Source organism: Lethenteron reissneri, chromosome 54, assembly GCF_015708825.2.
Source record: "Lethenteron reissneri isolate LAM-NWPU_2019-01 chromosome 54, ASM1570882v1, whole genome shotgun sequence".
NCBI lineage: Eukaryota > Metazoa > Chordata > Hyperoartia > Petromyzontiformes > Petromyzontidae > Lethenteron > Lethenteron reissneri.
The window spans coordinates 10,447,689-10,465,793 of record NC_083832.1 but is presented as its reverse complement, the minus strand read 5'-3'; the positions used below and the strand labels follow the sequence as shown (position 1 = coordinate 10,465,793).

The 18,105-nt window shown below is 43.7% G+C and overlaps 1 pseudogene; it reads left to right on the top strand.

The window, feature by feature from the left end:
• LOC133356417 (plasma membrane calcium-transporting ATPase 2-like) overlaps nucleotides 1–15,136 on the top strand; it is a 184,615-nt pseudogene extending 169,479 nt beyond the window's left edge.
• Nucleotides 15,137–18,105: the final 2,969 nt, after the last annotated feature.

Genomic DNA, 18,105 nt, shown 5'->3' with positions numbered 1-18,105 from the left:
GCTGTTTGTGTGTATACCTGCGTATGTACATTCATACGCCCATTACACATACATACACATATATACGTTAATTTACCCACCAACTAACACCACCTCATCTCATTCGCACTTTTGGGACTTTTGCACATTCATATTTACAAACATAACCTAAATTTACATACACGCGCATATGTACACGTAATTAAATACGCACATTACATACTTCGACACACACCTCCGTACACACACACCGACATCAAATGCTGACACGTGTGTGCATGCACCATTCAACACACACGCAACACGAGCACGTGCTTGTGTTTGCCGTCTGCTGCTCTGTCTGCCTCTCGCGTTCTCTGTCTCTCTGTATCCCCCTCTCTGTTTGTCTTCCTCTCTGCTTTCCTCGATCTTTCTCCACCCCATCGCTCTCTTCCTCTGTCATTGTGCCTTCTACATCTCTAACCATCTCCCTATCCGCCTGTCACCCTCGTTTCTCCGCCTTTCTCTCTCCCCATGACCGCTGTTACTCTCTGTCTTTCTCTCTGTCCCACATCCCCGTTGCACTCCCACTGTACCTCATCTCCTAGCCCTCCCCATCTACCTGCCTTGCCTCTCTGCCTGTTTCTATGCCCGTCTCTGTGCTTCTCTGCGTCTCCCTGTCTTGCCCTCTCCCTGCCCTCCTCTGCCTCTCTCTCTTTGTCTCTGTCTCCGTCACCCTCCCCATTGCCCTCCCCCCTCGACAGCTCCGAGTGGTGGATGCGTTCCGTAGCTCGCTGTACGAGGGCTTCGAAAAACCCGATTCGCGCACCTCCATCCACAACTTCATGAACGACCCCGGCTTCAACATGGACGACTCCCAGACGCAGCTGGCCTCTTTGGGACACGGAGGAGCGGCGTCGGACAGCGGCGCGAGCGACGTGGACATCAAATCCAGGGCCAGTCCCACGGGCAGCAGTAAATCTCACCTCAAGCCTGCCACCACCACAACCACCACCACAGTGACGCCTCTGAATTCCTGCTTCGCTCCGCCAATCGGCGACTCCGCTGCGTCCGAGCCGTGCCTGGCCGTGAACCCCTGCCCCAACCCCTACCCCAACCCCTACCCGAGCCCCAACCCCAGCCCCAACGCGGCCCTGAAAGCCAACGCGGCGACCGGGAGGTCCAATCTGTCCTCGTCCTCGTCTTCGCCGCCGACCAACCGCAACACGGACAGCGGCGTGGCGCTCACCAACACGTCGCTCTCTTCTGCGCCCGCGAGCCCCCAAAACAGCCTGGAGACGGCGCTTTAGACGGAGAGACGCGGTGGGTGACGGGGGGCAGGGGGGGGGGCGCTTTTGGATTTTTTTGGGGGGAGGGGGAGCGGCCGAGGATCGTCAAAGTCTGACAAAAAAATAATCAGAATACGTTACTGGGGGTGTGGCGGTGTCAATCGGGAAGAGCTTCGTTCCACCGCGGCACCGTCGTCATCCTCATCGCCGTCGTCGTCACCGGCAGGTGAAGATGATGGCCATCGGTATTTCACCCAGAAGAATACGGGGCGGGGGAGGGCGGGGGAGAGGTGTGGGGGTGGTTGGGGATGGAGATGAGCGAGGAGTGACCAATTGAAAAATCTCAAGTCAAACATCGACTTGTTTGCTCGCAAGTCAAGTGTAGGTAGAATTTAGTGCAGTGATCACGACAAGCGGATTTATCGTTTGAGCTAATATTTATTTAGCCGTGCCGCCCATGAGAGCGCTTCTTTAATCAACAAGCAGAAAGAGAATGATTATCCAGGCTCTGTCAATCATTTTTTGTTTCGAGAGATTCAGCATAAGAGAAGGGTGACAACGCATTCGTCGATTTTGTTTAAACGTTTTCTTTCGTAACATTTCATGAACGGTAGTTTATGTTTTAGTAATCACAGATCAGGGATCTGCATCACCATTTTTATTTCTTAGTTTAGAAAATGATATTTCGTCTCCTGTTTGTATCGTTATTTTTTGCAATTCCACTCGAAGAAAATGTTCGATTTTAACAACAGCAAAAATCTGTTACAGACGTGTGAATTTAATTGGGATCTTATTATCATGGTTGCAATTTACTAAAAATTTTGCTATTAACCTTTTTTGTAGAATCCAGCCTGGCCAATTCCATTGAACGCCGTTTTTATTCGTTTTTTGCTGTTGACACTACAGTAGCGGTTTGTAGGGGGGGGGCGTTATTGTAACCAAAAGCGTATGATTAAATGTGCAAAAATAATGTATTAGACTTTTTAAAAAGTTTAATGTTGAATTTGTTTTTATAAGACTGCAAGCACTCTTTAATCATCCATTAATGATTCCTTACCACAACACAAGTAACTATAATAGCTTCCATTACCCAGGTAACACCCAATGTTGAAATGTAAGCGCTTTAATCTATAAGCACGTTTCTTTCCAAGTTTCATAAGTGAAGCGCCTATAATGTTTTTTAGTGGCAATAAAATGTTTGTAATGGGGTACATTTAAGGAAAAAAAAATTGGACTTAGGAAGCCTACCGCATCGATAAAGAACGGCCACGATTATCGCCAAATGCCAATAATGTTGAACTACTTTAAGCTTTCAGTTTCGAATTTCTGATTTATTTTTTACGCTCGTATTGATTCAGACTCTGGGTGAATCTATGACGGTCACTCGCAGGTCCGCGAACAACAAGATAGCTTGCAATATTACGGTAAAAATAATGTTTCAGTAATTTTTAAAGGTATATATATAAAGAGGACAATTACTTGGGAGATATGGTCTACAAAGACAGCCTTAACAGACTGTTGGGGCAAGTGCTGTTAGCACCTTCGTGAGGCCTGCACAGTGCAAGAGGGAGTGTGGTCAACACCACATCTGACCGCCTTTGTCTCCCCAGTGCTTATATTGACACACTGCACCAGGTTACCCATTTAAGGCTGAGTCAACCTACGGAAGGCTCAGGACCGGTTCTGATATTCACCACTGTTATTGGTCTTGAGTGGGAATCGAACTTGGGTGTGCGGGTTCGTGGCTCAGTGTACTAACCACTGCACCACATCTCCCCGTGTGTGTGCATGTATACCGATATAGCAACAGTACACACGCACACACCACAGACTAAAGGTCACCCGGCCTACAGTTGTGGTGTTTCTGTTTTTACTCTGTCATCAACGATCCACCTATCAGTAAAGTTGGTGCCCCCTGAATTCATTGAACGCAGAAGCGCAGCTCTATTCATTACGTACATACGTGCAAACATTCACGTGTCGGCAGAGGCGATGCACATCCGTGGACCCGGAAAGAAAAAAGTGCATCAAAGTGTCAAGAGCAGTGACTCTTTGTGCGTGCGCGTGCTCACGTGACTTTCTGCACAACATGAAGCATCGACGGGAGAGTGGCAGTTTGATGGAGTCTTGTTGCCTCGAGTGGGGCAAAAAGTGGCCTAGGAATTTGAGATAAAATGTTTTTCGATGTTACGTCTGATGTTCTGAATCTGAGCCACAATCACGCGCACACACGTAAGTGGCGGTGGAAATGTGTTTTGATGCAATATTCAATTCACGGCACCCTTTCAACCTTCTCACTCTACACTGCATTTCCCACAATCCTGAAAATCAATGCGCTTTACTCTGCTACCACATTTAAAGCGTCAAAAAGGCACCGATAGATAAGCCTAACATCAGGTTGGTAAAACCTTTAAAAAATATATAATGCGTTGAAAAAAATATTACGTCCACCTCTTGCGAGTGAGTGAGCGAGCGATTGAACGAGGCTTGGACGTTTGTCTAAAATGTGGGTGTGCAAGAACACACACGTGTATATACCTGCAGAATATTTATAGATATGTATATGCAGTATGTTATGTATACACACATATATAAGTATATAGGCTTGTATGTGCATGTGTGTTTGCATGTGTGTGTGTGTGCATGCAAACATACAAGGTGCTGTATTTATCGATACATGGATGCTGTATATACATATACAGACATGTATGTTCGGCATGAAATGGTTAATCGATTAAAATAGATTCCTTTGCATGAGACACATGCATCAAATTGTGTGCGTAAGAATGGATCCAATTTAAGTCAATCTATCCCAATACCCTGGGCTTACGGAGCAACTGAAACCATACAGGACACTAACAATCACCATACCATACAAGACGAGAGTTAAACCTAAGACAGTAATGATGAGACACGACTTCAACGAATGCCCATTATCCCAGGACACCCTTACTTGTGTCCTAAGGTTGTTATATTTTTTATTATAAAGAGGGTATCGCATTTGGATTATGTTGGCCAATTTGGCCAGCTCCATTCGTGGAGAATTAACAAGCGGCATGGGGCGAGGAGTGAACGATTATGTGCTCTTGGGTTTTTTTGGTAAAGTCACGTAGGTAAAAACAGATAATATAAATAAAAAATGTTTATTAATTATATAAATAATATTAGAAATAAAATTATAAATCACGACGTTTATTCTTATTTCTATTTTTATTTCTATTTTTTGGTCTTTATTATTTATTTTTTCCTACGTGACTTTACCGGAAAAACCTAAGAGTATGAATTCTTGCAGTCACGAAAGCTTCAAATCTAGAATGAACGATTATGTGCCTAATGTATGTCCCATTTGCATGTTTGTACATGATCGGAGTTGATTCTGGATTACTGCAGAAGAGAAAATGCCAGCACCAGGCTTCCTTTACTGATTAGTTCCTGCAATGTGGCACTCTCTGCTACAGCAACCGACGATTGCTGTTAATACCTCCCAGTCAACCTTCACTCTATGGGGGGTCGCTCACTCTCCTCTGCTTCCCCCACTGTCTGGAACTCCCCTCCCCCCAGCCGTCTGTCCTGTTGACTCCATGCCACCATTCACGTGCAGGCTCAAGACTTCGCTTTTAACATCGGCCCACGACTGTCCCTCTTTATGCAAAAATACAAATCTCTCAAAATTTGTATTTGGAACCACGTTTTGAGATGCGGCTTCATTTAGACCCCCATATATGTTTATTTTTATCCTATAATTCAGAATGATGTCGTTCAAGTCTTGCCGCCTTCACTCAAGGGGCAGAACATGACTCCAATTGGCTTACACGGAGCGTAGCGGCCCCCGCGTTGATTGACGCAGTTCGTGCCCCTTTCCATGTTACTGCAGCTCTAGGCTAGCGACGAATGCGGCGGGGCTGGTAACAACAACAACAAAATCATTCAAAAGGGAGAAACTGGCAGAGTCAATTGAAGCGCTGGTTTTCGGCTGCCGTTTTCTGCTTCTCAAGAATACCCAGAAGTAACTCTCCCGATGTCTCCCGCATAAACTCCTTTTGTCGATGTCTCTGCGTCTGCGTATCGCCTATTTCACGGCAAAGACATTTCGGCATGGCACAGAGAGCCTGGTAATCACAACGTCCCACGTAAACATCTTTTTTTATCTTCTTAAATGTTCTCAATTCACAGCGGGCGCGCGAGCGGCACGATGATACTTAAAGGAGCCCGCGTCATTACCGTCTCTAATATTCCCCGAATTGTCCTTGTAATTATATTGCCGTGCAACTGCTCGTATAAACATTTACAGGTGTGTGTGCGCGCGCGTGTGTGTGTATGTATATACTGTATCGTGTTACACGTGGCGGGGCGGGCGGGGGGGGATAAGGAAAAAAAAGCAATGGCTTTGGTTAAATTGTTCGACGATTCGTGGCACGTGCCGCAATCAGAGCGACGGTGACCGCGCGACGTTCGCGTGGGCAGCTCGCGCTCTCTGCTTTGTCCGCGACGTTCCGGCACCCGGACCTTCCCGCGTGACTGCCGGGACGTGTGAGTGACCGGGACACTTTTGGAGGCAAACATTACGCGGAAGAGACGGAAGAGGAGACTCGCCCGCACGCCCGCGTCTCTCGCGTGCGATAAATTCGGCCTCGTCCCCTTGGGGGAGGACGCAATCCGGATGACTCTTGATCTTCGAGACGTCGGAGTCGAAGGCGCATGTGTGGTAGTCGTCGTCGTCGTAGTAGTAGTAGACGCTTCCTTCGGGCAGGGCAGTTCATCGAGTGGTCAACAAGGTTCGCTCGGTGACAACGGGTGGAGTGTTCATGATCGCTGGCGTAACGATTGCGGCGCTCGCGAGCAAACTTGAGACGGGAGAACATTGGCGAAATATTCCATTGCCATAGTGTGGTCGTTCAGTATAGACGCGGTTCTCCCTTTGGTTTTCCATCAGAGGTTATGTTTCATGTTTGGTTTGGGGGCTTCTATGAATACAAAGACAAATATTCCCCTCCCCCCCTGCCCGTGTAGCCTGCAGAGGCTGTTGGGGAAAGTGCTGTCAGCACGGCACACGAGGGGGGGGGGGGGTGGTTTGGCCGTCACCCCACTCTCTACCACAAACGCACACGCACTCTACCACAAACGCACACACACTCTACCACAAGCGCACACACACTCTACCACAAACGCACACACACTCTACCACAAGCGCACACACACTCTACCACAAACGCACACACACTCTACCACAAGCGCACACACACTCTACGACAAGCGCACACACACTCTACTACAAGCACACACACTCTACTACAAACACACACACTATACCACAAACGCACACACACAAGCACACATACACGTAAGTATATGCACCACCTTGCGTGCACATATGTAGAACTGTGCTAATCCGAGGTCCTGGGTGTATCCACACACACACACGCCTGTGTGTGTGTGTGTGTGAATGCAATTGGGTAGACATGTTCATTATATATTTTTTACAACAACCAAACGTAATGTTAAGCCTATTCACGTCGTTATCAAAAGCCCCTGAACATATGGTGGAAATTCCACATTGCTATGGCAGGGGGCCAATTTTATTGTATGGTAGCATAAGATTTGGCTCTTGAAAGAGAAATCGTTAACTTCTAAGTGTTCGTTGATGAATACATTTAGATACACTGCGAAAAGATACACTTCGAATATATGCATATATTGTAAATACTAATAAAAATAAACCGTTCATAATACAAATGATTGCTGAACATGGAAATTGACGTTAAAGTTGATGGGCTTCGCTTATGAAAACATTGGAACTGACCAAACATACATTTCTGACTTTGTTCCCTACAAAATGTTATTCTTGTACGTATAATCATTACCTGAGAAACTAATGTAGAATTCTTTACATGTACACAAAGGCAAAGACACAAACGCACCAATACACGTCTACGTTAATTTGATTTAAAATAACGATTGTTTACTGGCCGGAGAATAACAGAGCACCTTGCGGATAATTTTTGAATGCTTTATAGATATATGCCTTGTTTCAGAGCGGTGCATTTACAAAGTGGAATCTATAATTTTATTTGTTTGTTCACAGGGTATGTAGATAATTTTGCCCAGTTGCATCTTATTCGGACGCTTTTAATTCTTAGCATCATGGATTCTCCCTGATCAGTGTAACACAGTTATTTAAAGTTACGTTGTCCGTGCACTTTGATGACATGAATGACTTGTTCAATTTAAAATGTATTATAGGAATTGTAACGGAGCGCTGGTTTTCTTTGGTTGGCATGAATCCAGCAAGGTTGAGATTTGTATGGGTTTGACGCTGGATTAGCTAATATTAGCATTCTTGCCTGGTTGCCGAACAGCTATGCGACACACAATTGAACGCGCGTGTCCACGCGTGTATACACACAAACAAACGCGTGCGTGCGTGAGCACACAACCATGCAAACGCAATGCTGTTTTACCATATGCAAAAGTGTGCGTCTTATAGAGAAACAAACACACAAAAATCCCCAGTGAATCCATTTGTTATGATTACAAAATCTTTCAAGGCCTCAAGTGCAATCATATTACAGTCTTAATTGAAAGATAAAATTTTAACATCGAAACTGATTCATTACAAGTATTTATTCTTAACTCTTTAATTCATTGAAAAAATCAATTTGAAATCTACGGGGAATTTTACGTTCTGTGGATTTTTTCGCGTAAAAATTGTCCTGAATGACGGTCAGCACGTGCACTTTTTGGCACAGTGTCTCTACGCAGCAAAGGAGGGCAGCTCTCACTTTGAACTGCATAATTCACACATTTTCAGCAAAAGCAATTGCACGCTCACTGACCGAACGTCAGCATATTAACACAAAAGGAGCTGCTTTTTCTTAGTATTGAATCCTGGAAGCAACAGGTCTCATAGTCCCACAGAAGAAGAAGAAACGAACAGGTCAACAATTTGTGATATATTACAGCGGCTGTAATCATTATTTATTAACAAGACAAAGCAATACTCATTCTTTGTGGAATGAGGGCGAGGTCCTTCTTGTTGTGGGCTTGCCACACCATGTTGGAAATGGACAAAATCCTTGCCGTGGCGAGATTACACATCGCCAAATTCAGAGGACAACGACAATAAAATAAAGTAAAATGAAGTCAAATAATAAATGATTGTGCCGCGTTTTGCAGCGCTGGCCCAAAATCAGCGCTCGGAAATCTGCCCCGGTCAGGGTCTTGAGACGCTGCCACATTGTCAGTATTGTTGCTGCTAAGCGTGAATCTGCCGTGCGAGGTTTTCTGTTGTTGCAGCAAAAAAAGGAAGAATGGTTCCGCGTCAGGAGAGGATGGAAAATTAAGGCGGCTTAAAATAAGGGATGGTAGGGCCTACGAGAGAACACAACTTGAAAATATAAAGTGTGTCTGCGTGTCTTCTTTGTTTTTGTTACCTGTTGCTGGAGAAGGTGAATATCGTTTGCTGCATGATTAACAAAAAAAAACCAATATCTATTCTATAATGCTCTTTTTCTGCATGTCTGAAAGTGCGTGTTGAAAATACAGAGGCGTTTAAATATTAAATACTAAAATAAAAAACATACAAAAAAACACATGAAAATAAAAAAAATGAATCGAACATAAAAAAGAGAATTAAAGCTTTACTGTAAAAGTAATGCATTTGAATGATTACTTACATGAATGAAAGCTTTTGGAACTTCTAAGAAAAAAAATATATAACTGCAATCGTTGTGACATCGCCACGTATATATCTCTATAGTATGAGCAGAACTTTTGCACGTCTAACCGATTGTACGCGGACCCCCCCGTCCCGTCCCTCTCCGCTCCCCCAAGTCCATCATCGAAACCCAACGTCGACCGTTCACCCCCCTTTGCACGTTGTCCGACGTTTCTTTGGTCTTTGTGCGTTGCTTGAAAAATAATATTTTATGTTTCCGTCGTCCGTTCGTCCCGGAGAAATAAGCATGATCGTCTGTCCCAAGTGTTGCGTTCCATCCAGTTAAACAAAAATAAGTCACCAATATCTTGTTTTCATGTACTCCTAACTCAAGGAATGTATTCGTGTCCGTAATATAAATGTGCGTACTTCAAAGTCAGTTTCCTTTTTTGTTACAAAGAAATCATATTGCAGAAGATATGAGAACCAAGTACTTCAATAATTACTGGCGCTATACAATAATAATCATCATCAGTATCATCATCGTAATCTTAAATCAAAAGGTGAACCTCTCACAATCACTCTCATCTTGTAACCAGTTGTGGGAATACCACATTCCTCTGGTAGGGAGCAGTCTTTTCATTGAGTAATCACTGTTGGCTTTCCACAATGTGGTGCCTATTTTATGCACCCTGCGGAGATGACAACGATGGGCTGAGTTGACCTAGTCTAGGTTTCAAACTCAGCCTTTCGATTGTGAGCAAAGCATTCTGCCACATTTCCTACAGTACACTACCGTGTTTTTGTGATAATTATAAACGGGAAAGGCAAATTTAATTTTACAAAAAAAGGATGACAACATCTACAATCGATTCCTCTACAAGCAATACTGTTGTTGTACCTTATTTGCAGGTGGACTTGTACGATCAGCTGCGTTTAGAGCAAAACGGTAATTATGATCCGACTGTTGTGTTGGGATATTGAAAGACACGTGCAATAGTGTGCATTGGACATTCATCAACTTCCATGGAACGAGGATTTGAAAGCAGAACGGCATCAACAAATGAAGTTTTAATGAGTTTTAGAATTTACAACATTCAGTGCAGCTAATATCTATGGAACGAAACCCAATGCAATTTTGAATTAGGTAATTGTATTCTGGGATCTGATAAGATTAATTGCCTTCACGCTGTTCATTTTTGTTTTACTTCTTTTATGGCCAAAGAGAAGCCTCGCTGACTCTCAATACTCTTTGCACGAGGCTCCCGCTTTGGGATATTTGGTCAAATTCCTCGGGGATAATTTCGCGTTTTCGAGAACACACGAGGCAATGCTCCTCACCACCTATAGGGATGCCATCAACCTACTTGCTGTACCTACCATAAACTCGCAAATCACAGAATACAGACACATGTATGATAAAATTTGCAAATAAAGCTTGGCCAGCTGGTAATTTATAGCACACATCGGCATCACCACAATGTGTACAAGATACAATAGTACACGTACGTTGTAAAATACTTTTAACCAGCTGTTATTGCCATTTCCTACAAAGCAGGGAACGATTACATTGGTAATGGTATTTTTGTGTTGTTGAAATATCTTATCAGATCCCATGTCATCTCCCCCACAATCTGTTATTCATCTCACACACACCACATCACACGTGCTCAAGTACAGAATGTGAAGAGAGATGCATGTTTTTTTTAACATTGGGGAGTAGTGGTGCAGCGGTTCACATACTGTGTTACAATCATCCCAGTTACCTGGGTTTCATTCCTGGCCATGCACGTATCTGAACCTGCCCTGGCCTCACCCAGGTTCATTTTTCGCCTTAATTTTGAGGATCTGGTGTAGTGTATAAATGTACGCACTGGAGAAACAAAGGCGGCCCTGGGCATTGTGCATGCCAGTCGATTTGCGGCTCGCTAGCAGCATTTTCTTTTAGGCCCATAAGACCCGAGGACAAATAGACACAAACATGAAAAACACTGTCACCACTGGTTTTAAATTGACTAACCTTAGGACACGAAATACAAAAAAAAAATAGGAGTTGACAATAAATATTCGTGCTAATTATAGGGCACACAAATATCACTCGTGCTGAGTCAAGTACAATAATAATAATGTTGACGATTCCATTGCATTTGATTAAGCATCTCATCGATATCGTGTGTGTATGCATGCAGTGATTTGGAGATAAAAGTTTCCGACAGAGGGAATCGGAGAGAGTCTAACGATCGATCGTTCCGCTTGCTTTGTCTAAAAATACAAAATACTTGTCAAACACCACGCTTTAAAATACTCACCAACCTAATTACAACCCCAGCCCCCTCACTTTTGAATAAAAATGGAACGCTCCCAACGTTCCTACACGTATGTGGACAGTTCTGTGTTCACCCTGATGGGGGGTGAGTAGAAACGATTGTAAGAGAGGAGTGGAGTTCAAAATGTATTAAACGACAACATTATTTAGTGAACGCATTGCAAAACGGAGTCCGCCGACTTCAGAGAATGTATCTGGTGTAGAAAGTCGAGAACTTTTTGAATCTTTATCAGACCCGCCCGTTTCAAGATTTGCTGATAAAATTATCAAAAATCACGTGACTCCATTTGTCTGGAAAGCATCCATGCGGTTGTGTGATTTAGTGCCATAACAGTCGTGGTGCGTAGCAAAAATTCCTTTTTAAAACATTATTTTACGTGGATTATTATACTGGTTGCTTGGTTTTCCAAACAGCTAAGAGCTATATCGTATGAAAAATCACTTTGCGAACACACACACAACAACATTTGCATTAAGCGCCGTTATTCAAAGTGCTGTACTGTCATGTGTTTTCATATAATTAAATCAGCTTCTGACTCCCCTCTCTCCTTAATTATTTACATTGTAAAGCAATTATTGTTTTATTTGATTACAGAACGAAACCTTTGGACTGTCATTGTTAATGCCCCTTTTCCGGCGGCACGGAGACGGAGCAGAACGCCATTGTGAGCTGTAAATTAAACCTCTTGTTAGATGCGTGAGTTAATTAGCCCAACCTTGAAGATATATGGCAGACGATTGTATATTATTCCTTGGCTGCATCAAGTGCTAAAAGAGACAATGGGGATTTATGTTCCGTTTTATTTGGCATTAATGCTGAATGAGCCATGATACTGAGATCTGAGCAAGTGACAAAAAACATTCACGGAGAGTTGAAACCCCCTGATTTTTAAATCCTTTATATTAAGTTCACTTGCTTGCTTGCTTGCGCGCTTACGACCGTGCAAATCTTTCGGTCGTTTTTTAACCCACTTCCCGTGATCCAATCGAGCTGACATTTTGCACACAGACTCGTTGTGCGTGACAATTTATTTTCGTGAAATTTTTTTTCCAAAATTTTACACTTTTTAGGAAAAAATTAATTTTATTTAATTAACAATTGCTTAATGGTGGCAGGCAATCATCTGACCCATAGATGGCAGCCATCTCAAGCCAGAGGACGAGAGGACTCTAGCCGCCACGAATATAAAGGATTTATAGTGAAAAACTTTGTTTTTACGGGTTAATGTTTTAATCCAGTGCCTCGGGAAGAGCTGGCTTCGTGTTGCAATGTGTTTGTTGAGGCCCCACCACGTTCACACGCCTGGCTTTGAGCTTGTGATGCGTTGATCCGAGCTCAAGTTGTCAAAAACATTTCCAGCAATGTTTTACATTCCATTCCTGCTACCGCCCGAGTTGGCGAAACTTCGGTGGTTCCGAATGTGGCCAAACGCAGCGAACTGTGCGATAGCCACTGGGAATGAGCGGAGTTATCAAGTAACGCACTCTCTCACTGGACACGTGAATAAATCCGTACGACAATCAAGTTTAATTTTTTTTCTTCTTGGTTCTTTCGGTAAAGTCACGTAGAATGGAAATAATAAAATAATAAAAATTAAACATTATAAAATAATTCTCACGACGTTTCGGCCACAACGCAAGCAGCCGTCCTCAGGTGAAGAACAGGTCTGTCGAGAAGACAGACTCTGTCTTCACACACTCTGTCTTCACAGGTCTGTCGAGAAGACAGACTCTGTGGCCGAAACGTCGTGAGAATTATTTTATTATATTTTATTTTTATTTTTTAATTATTTCCATTCTACGTGACTTTACCCAAAGAACCAAGAAGATGAATCCCTGCAGTCACGAAAGCTTTAAATCGAAATTTAAGTTTAAATCCGTACAACTAAAGTTTTGCCACCTGACGTGGCATCAATGTCTGCATTGGCCCATGGGCTATGCCTGTCTTTTTTTCCCGAACCCTGGTGTGCGTGTGGAAGCCAATACCACAGTATTCGGGCTGCGATTGTACATTTGAGTGCTACCAAATTTTATTTTTCTGCTTCATAGGTCGACAGAAAATATATGGCCCTTGCAGTTTTCCTCAAATGAGTGCACCAACTATAAATAAATATGTGAGAAAATGAAACTTGAAAGAAGAAAAAATGCATTTGTTACGCATGGAGTTGATAATTTTTGGGTTTTATTTATTACATTTTTATTGGGTTTATCTTGTCTTGTTAAATAAACAAAAAGTGAGTTCAATTAGAGAGAATGATATTGGGGGGGGGGGGGGGGGACCTATTTAATTTGAGAAAAATCCATTTAGGGTAGAGACAAGGGATTACATTACGTGAGAAAGACAGAATCAGAGTCTATTTGAACTGGAGGAATCTGATTAACTATGAGGCTCTTTTTCACATATGTTCCTGTATGGGCTGGGTGAGAAAGTTACTAACAGCAATGACACACAGGTCTGCGTGGGATAGTCCAAGCTGACCTGCGTAGTCTCATTCATGCGACTCATCGATGTAGTCTTATTCATTACGGAGATAGGTCTGGCTGAACACCCAACAGGGAGAGAGCACGTAATCTCCACATGCCTAGCCCCACTTTGACCGACGCCACAATTCCCCGTTGAAACTGTGGGTCTTGAATGCAACACAACAAACGTGGCTTCTAATAGAAGGATGCCGCCGTGGCGAGATGTTACATACCTCGCCTGGTATACAGGAGGTCGTGGGTTGGATCCCGACCCTGACGCCTGCTGTATATTTGGAGTTTGCATGTTCTTCCCGTGGACGCGTGGATTTTTCTACGGGTCCTCCGGGTTTTCCCTCCACATTTAGAATCAACGTGCGTTTCGAGTAGTTGGCTGCTATAAGTTTCCACGTGATCAGCCACTTCGTTGAGCTATCATTTGTGGCCAGGTCGCTTCTATCAAAGAGCGAGATAACTCAGTGGGCCTTACCTGGTAAAATAAATAAAACATGTTTGTTTTAAAATCTTTGTCTGCACTATGCATTGCGTAATCTGTAACACCATGCAACAGTATTCAAGTGTTATCCAAAGTCCAAACTACTACTTTTCTGGTGACTTTGCTCACGTTTTTCATCTATTGTTATTCTTTATCGCAATCACGACCAATATTAACGCTGTGTCCGGAAACGTTGTCCAGGAGTGGAGGGGGGCTTCATTACGAATTTTTTTTTACCATTTCACTTAAGTTGTTGTTGTAACATTCGTCAAACCGTTACGACCACTGCTCTTGACAAGTATATTTCCAAGAAAACGTACAGCTTTTGTTGTTGTTATTTTCATGCCATACACATGCAAGCAACGTTGTGAGAAGCACCGCGATTGAAAAACAATTATACGCACCTTACAAGAAACACGTTATTTTACCGTCAACATTCTACATTCAAGTGGTTTGTTTTGACAGCGTTAGAGAATGTGGGCAATCTATAATCGACCACGATTTCAAGTTGGTGTGTCGTGACTATGAATGATATCAATAACAGCAGCTGCGGAAATTCTTGAGCCAACTGCAGCCGTCCGTTTATTTCTAGGCAAATGCATCCGAGACATCACTACTGCTACTCGAGAAAAGAAAAAAAAGTAATAATACATTGGATTCATATAGCACTCTTCATCCAGGGATGAAAGCGAATAAGGAAACGCCGCTAGGAAAGGGGAGAATGGTGTTTGTGTGAAGGTTCACCAGTGACTAAAATCACACACACTCGAATTGTACGTGACTTTCAATTTCTGAACACCAATGCAAAGCTCTCTGATTTGTAGTGTACATATGAACCGCTGTGCAAATCTGTTCTAATTGAACTATGCAACTGGGTCTGGTGTCATTTGTCTTGTGTATGCCCCATGTGTTGTTGCTTGACCGATTGTCATTAATAAATTGACGTGCGAATACATAGCAAACTCGCTGCCGACACTTATCTGTAACAAAATATCTAATTAAAGGCATCTCTTTTTTGTACGAGAGTGCGTCTTTAATTCCCAGCCGCCCAGTGGTGGTGATCCAGAGCTGCGGAGACAGCGGGGGGTGATGTGGATCGCGCACAATTGTTGCGAAACTCCTTCCACGTGGGCGTCGAGGTGGTGTGCCATACCCCAGATGATCTTCTGCGGCCGTCTGGAACGCTCTTCAAATATCAGAGAAAGCCACTGGAGCTATGCACTTTTAAATCTGGATTGGAAACTAATTTCTGCAGAACTTATTTTTGTGTGTAGTTTAACACGTAGGCTTTCGCGAGCAATATTATCCATAAGAGTTTTTTTGGGGGGGTTAGATCGCGTAAATAATAACACCCCCCCCCCCCCTGGGCCTTCGCACCTGAATGGCTCACAAGTGACGACATCACATCCCTCTATTGAAGACCGAAACCGGAGGATTTCTCCACACATCTTCCCGTCGCCTGATGATGCTCCTTGTAATTGCTGGAGAAACGTTTCGCTCGAATCGTGAACGTTGTGGGTTTACTCTCCAACACAACCGGTGAGCTCTACTCGTAACGAATTGGGACGTTGCAGCCAAAATGTGGAATCCACCCGTTCTATATGTATGGGATAGAGTGTTTCCCCCTCGCATGCGTGGCTCTTCACCAGGTGCTGCGGTATCCTCCCACATGTAAGCGCTGATTATTTGACAAAAACACCTTAATGTTTAGATAACTGCAGAACTTGGGCAATCGTTGCCAGCGGCTCACCACGTGACTGCCCTCCTGCTCGTCTGAGATTCCTCGGACTTCTGACTCGTTCTCTCCCAGCGAACACCGTGCAGCATAGGCACCGCTTGATACGTTTCATTTATTTTTGTCCATTGCGAAACGTCCCTGCAATGGCGGTGAAACTCCTCGGGAAAGCCACAACGGGCATCTTATCCGCCTCGTCCGGGGCAGTGTGGGCAGATCGTACGACCCACAAGTATTCGCAAAAAATCGGATAAAAGGACGACCCCCCCCCCTCTCCCTTATCCGTGAAACCCTGCCAAACAAAAATTGTCAATTTAGCGCCACAGTGGCGATCACATCCAGGGTTGCGCCTCTTATCCGTGGATTAAACAGATATTGATTTGCCACGCCACTCGTCTGATCCGCAAAAAGGCAAACTATTGGTAAGTTTTCGCAAATCGATTGGAGGCCGCAGTATGAGTTACAGCCACGAAAAGGGCGTGCGAGTGGAGTTTTGCTGTGCAATGCTTCACCCCATGGGGCTTTGTCTCAGCTGGAGCGGTCCAGGAATATGCCCCGAGAAATGAAGCACTATACTCTTTGTTTTTTTCGGTAAAGTCACGTAGGTTAAAAAATAAAACAAATTAATTCACGAAGTTTCGGAGGCAACACAAGCTTCCGTCTTCAGGTGGAACCGTCACAGCAAAATTGCTGTTCATACAGCAATTTTGCTGTGACGGTATCAACATCAATTTTGCTGTGACGGTATCAACAGCAATTTTGCTGTATCAACAGTAATTTTGCTGTGACGGTTCCACCTGAAGACGGAAGCTTGTGTTGCCGCCGAAACGTCGTGATTTAATTGTATTTTTTATTTTTTAACCTACGTGACTTCACCGAAAAAAACAAAAAACTTCAAATGTAGAAAAAATTGGGATGCAGTGGACCAACCCCTGGATTCTCGCTCTTTGGAATTACGTGAACATGTTATTTTATTTTTTATTTAAATTATATGCAGAGGTGTTCGTGTGATATAGAGGGGAAACAATCAATTTTTGTGACACTATCGCAGCAGTAAAAAGGGAAATATGAAATCACGTGGATTTATGCGATAATAATGATGTACTTTCTCGGGTGAGAACCTACGTATGAATAGCGACTACAATTGTACACGTCTGTCTGCCGCAGCGTTTGCTTGTCGGGAAAATTGTTATAGAGCACAGTCAGAAAACGCTGTTTGCCCTTTTGGCGTTCTCTGGTCTAACACAGGTGAGACGAGGCCTCTGCTCTAGGCCAATCAGTGTGAAAGAGAACGCACACAATCAGAGCACGTGCGTGTGCATGTTTTGCCAAGGGCATGTGTGGTTCATGCAGACTTGACGCCTTGAAACAATAGGCGTTGCCTCTTTGGTGAGCAGCTTACAATATGGGATCTTTCTTGCCAGTATCAAAATAAAACATTAGGTGTTACCCTTTCTGGCAAGAAATTAGTTGTGTCAAGGTGTGAAAAACTCCAAACAGGATCTCTTTTCAAGGAATCCTGTCTGCATCAACCACACGTTCTCGTGGTGAACATGCAAACAAAAAACATGCTCTGATAATAAAATCTATTATTGGTCCACACCAAAGACAGCTTTCTTTTGAGCCTAAGACAATGAATATAAAATCAGAGGATGTTTTTTGTTTGCATGTTCACCAAAATGATTTTTTTTCCCGTGTGTCATCATCTTAACACCTTTTGTTATTGCCATAAAGAGTAAAACCTATTGTCCTGTGCCCATTGGCTGTTTGGACATCTTAACGCCTCATGTATTATTGCCGGAAAGGGTAAAAGTCTATTCTTTTATTCATCGAACACAGCTCTCATTCTGAGCAGAAGCAACCGAGAGTAGTGGTGGTAGTCAAGAGCGGCTCGAGTCCGTGGTTCTTCACCAGTGGTGCACGCAACCCCCTCTCTGTGGATGCGAGACGTGGCCAGACGCGTTTGGAAGGTAAATCATCGAAATACAAATGAAGCACGCTCACGTACAGTACGTACAACTGATTGGTTTCATCAAAGCCTAGTGTATTTATTAATATGTTTTTACGATTGAGAATCAAATGGGTTGCAAGGCTGCTGCAGTAAAGGTTAAGACGCCCTGCGCTAGACCGTAGACAGGGGGGGGGGTATGGGGGGGCACCATTTCGACAGCACCCCCACGAGTCGCC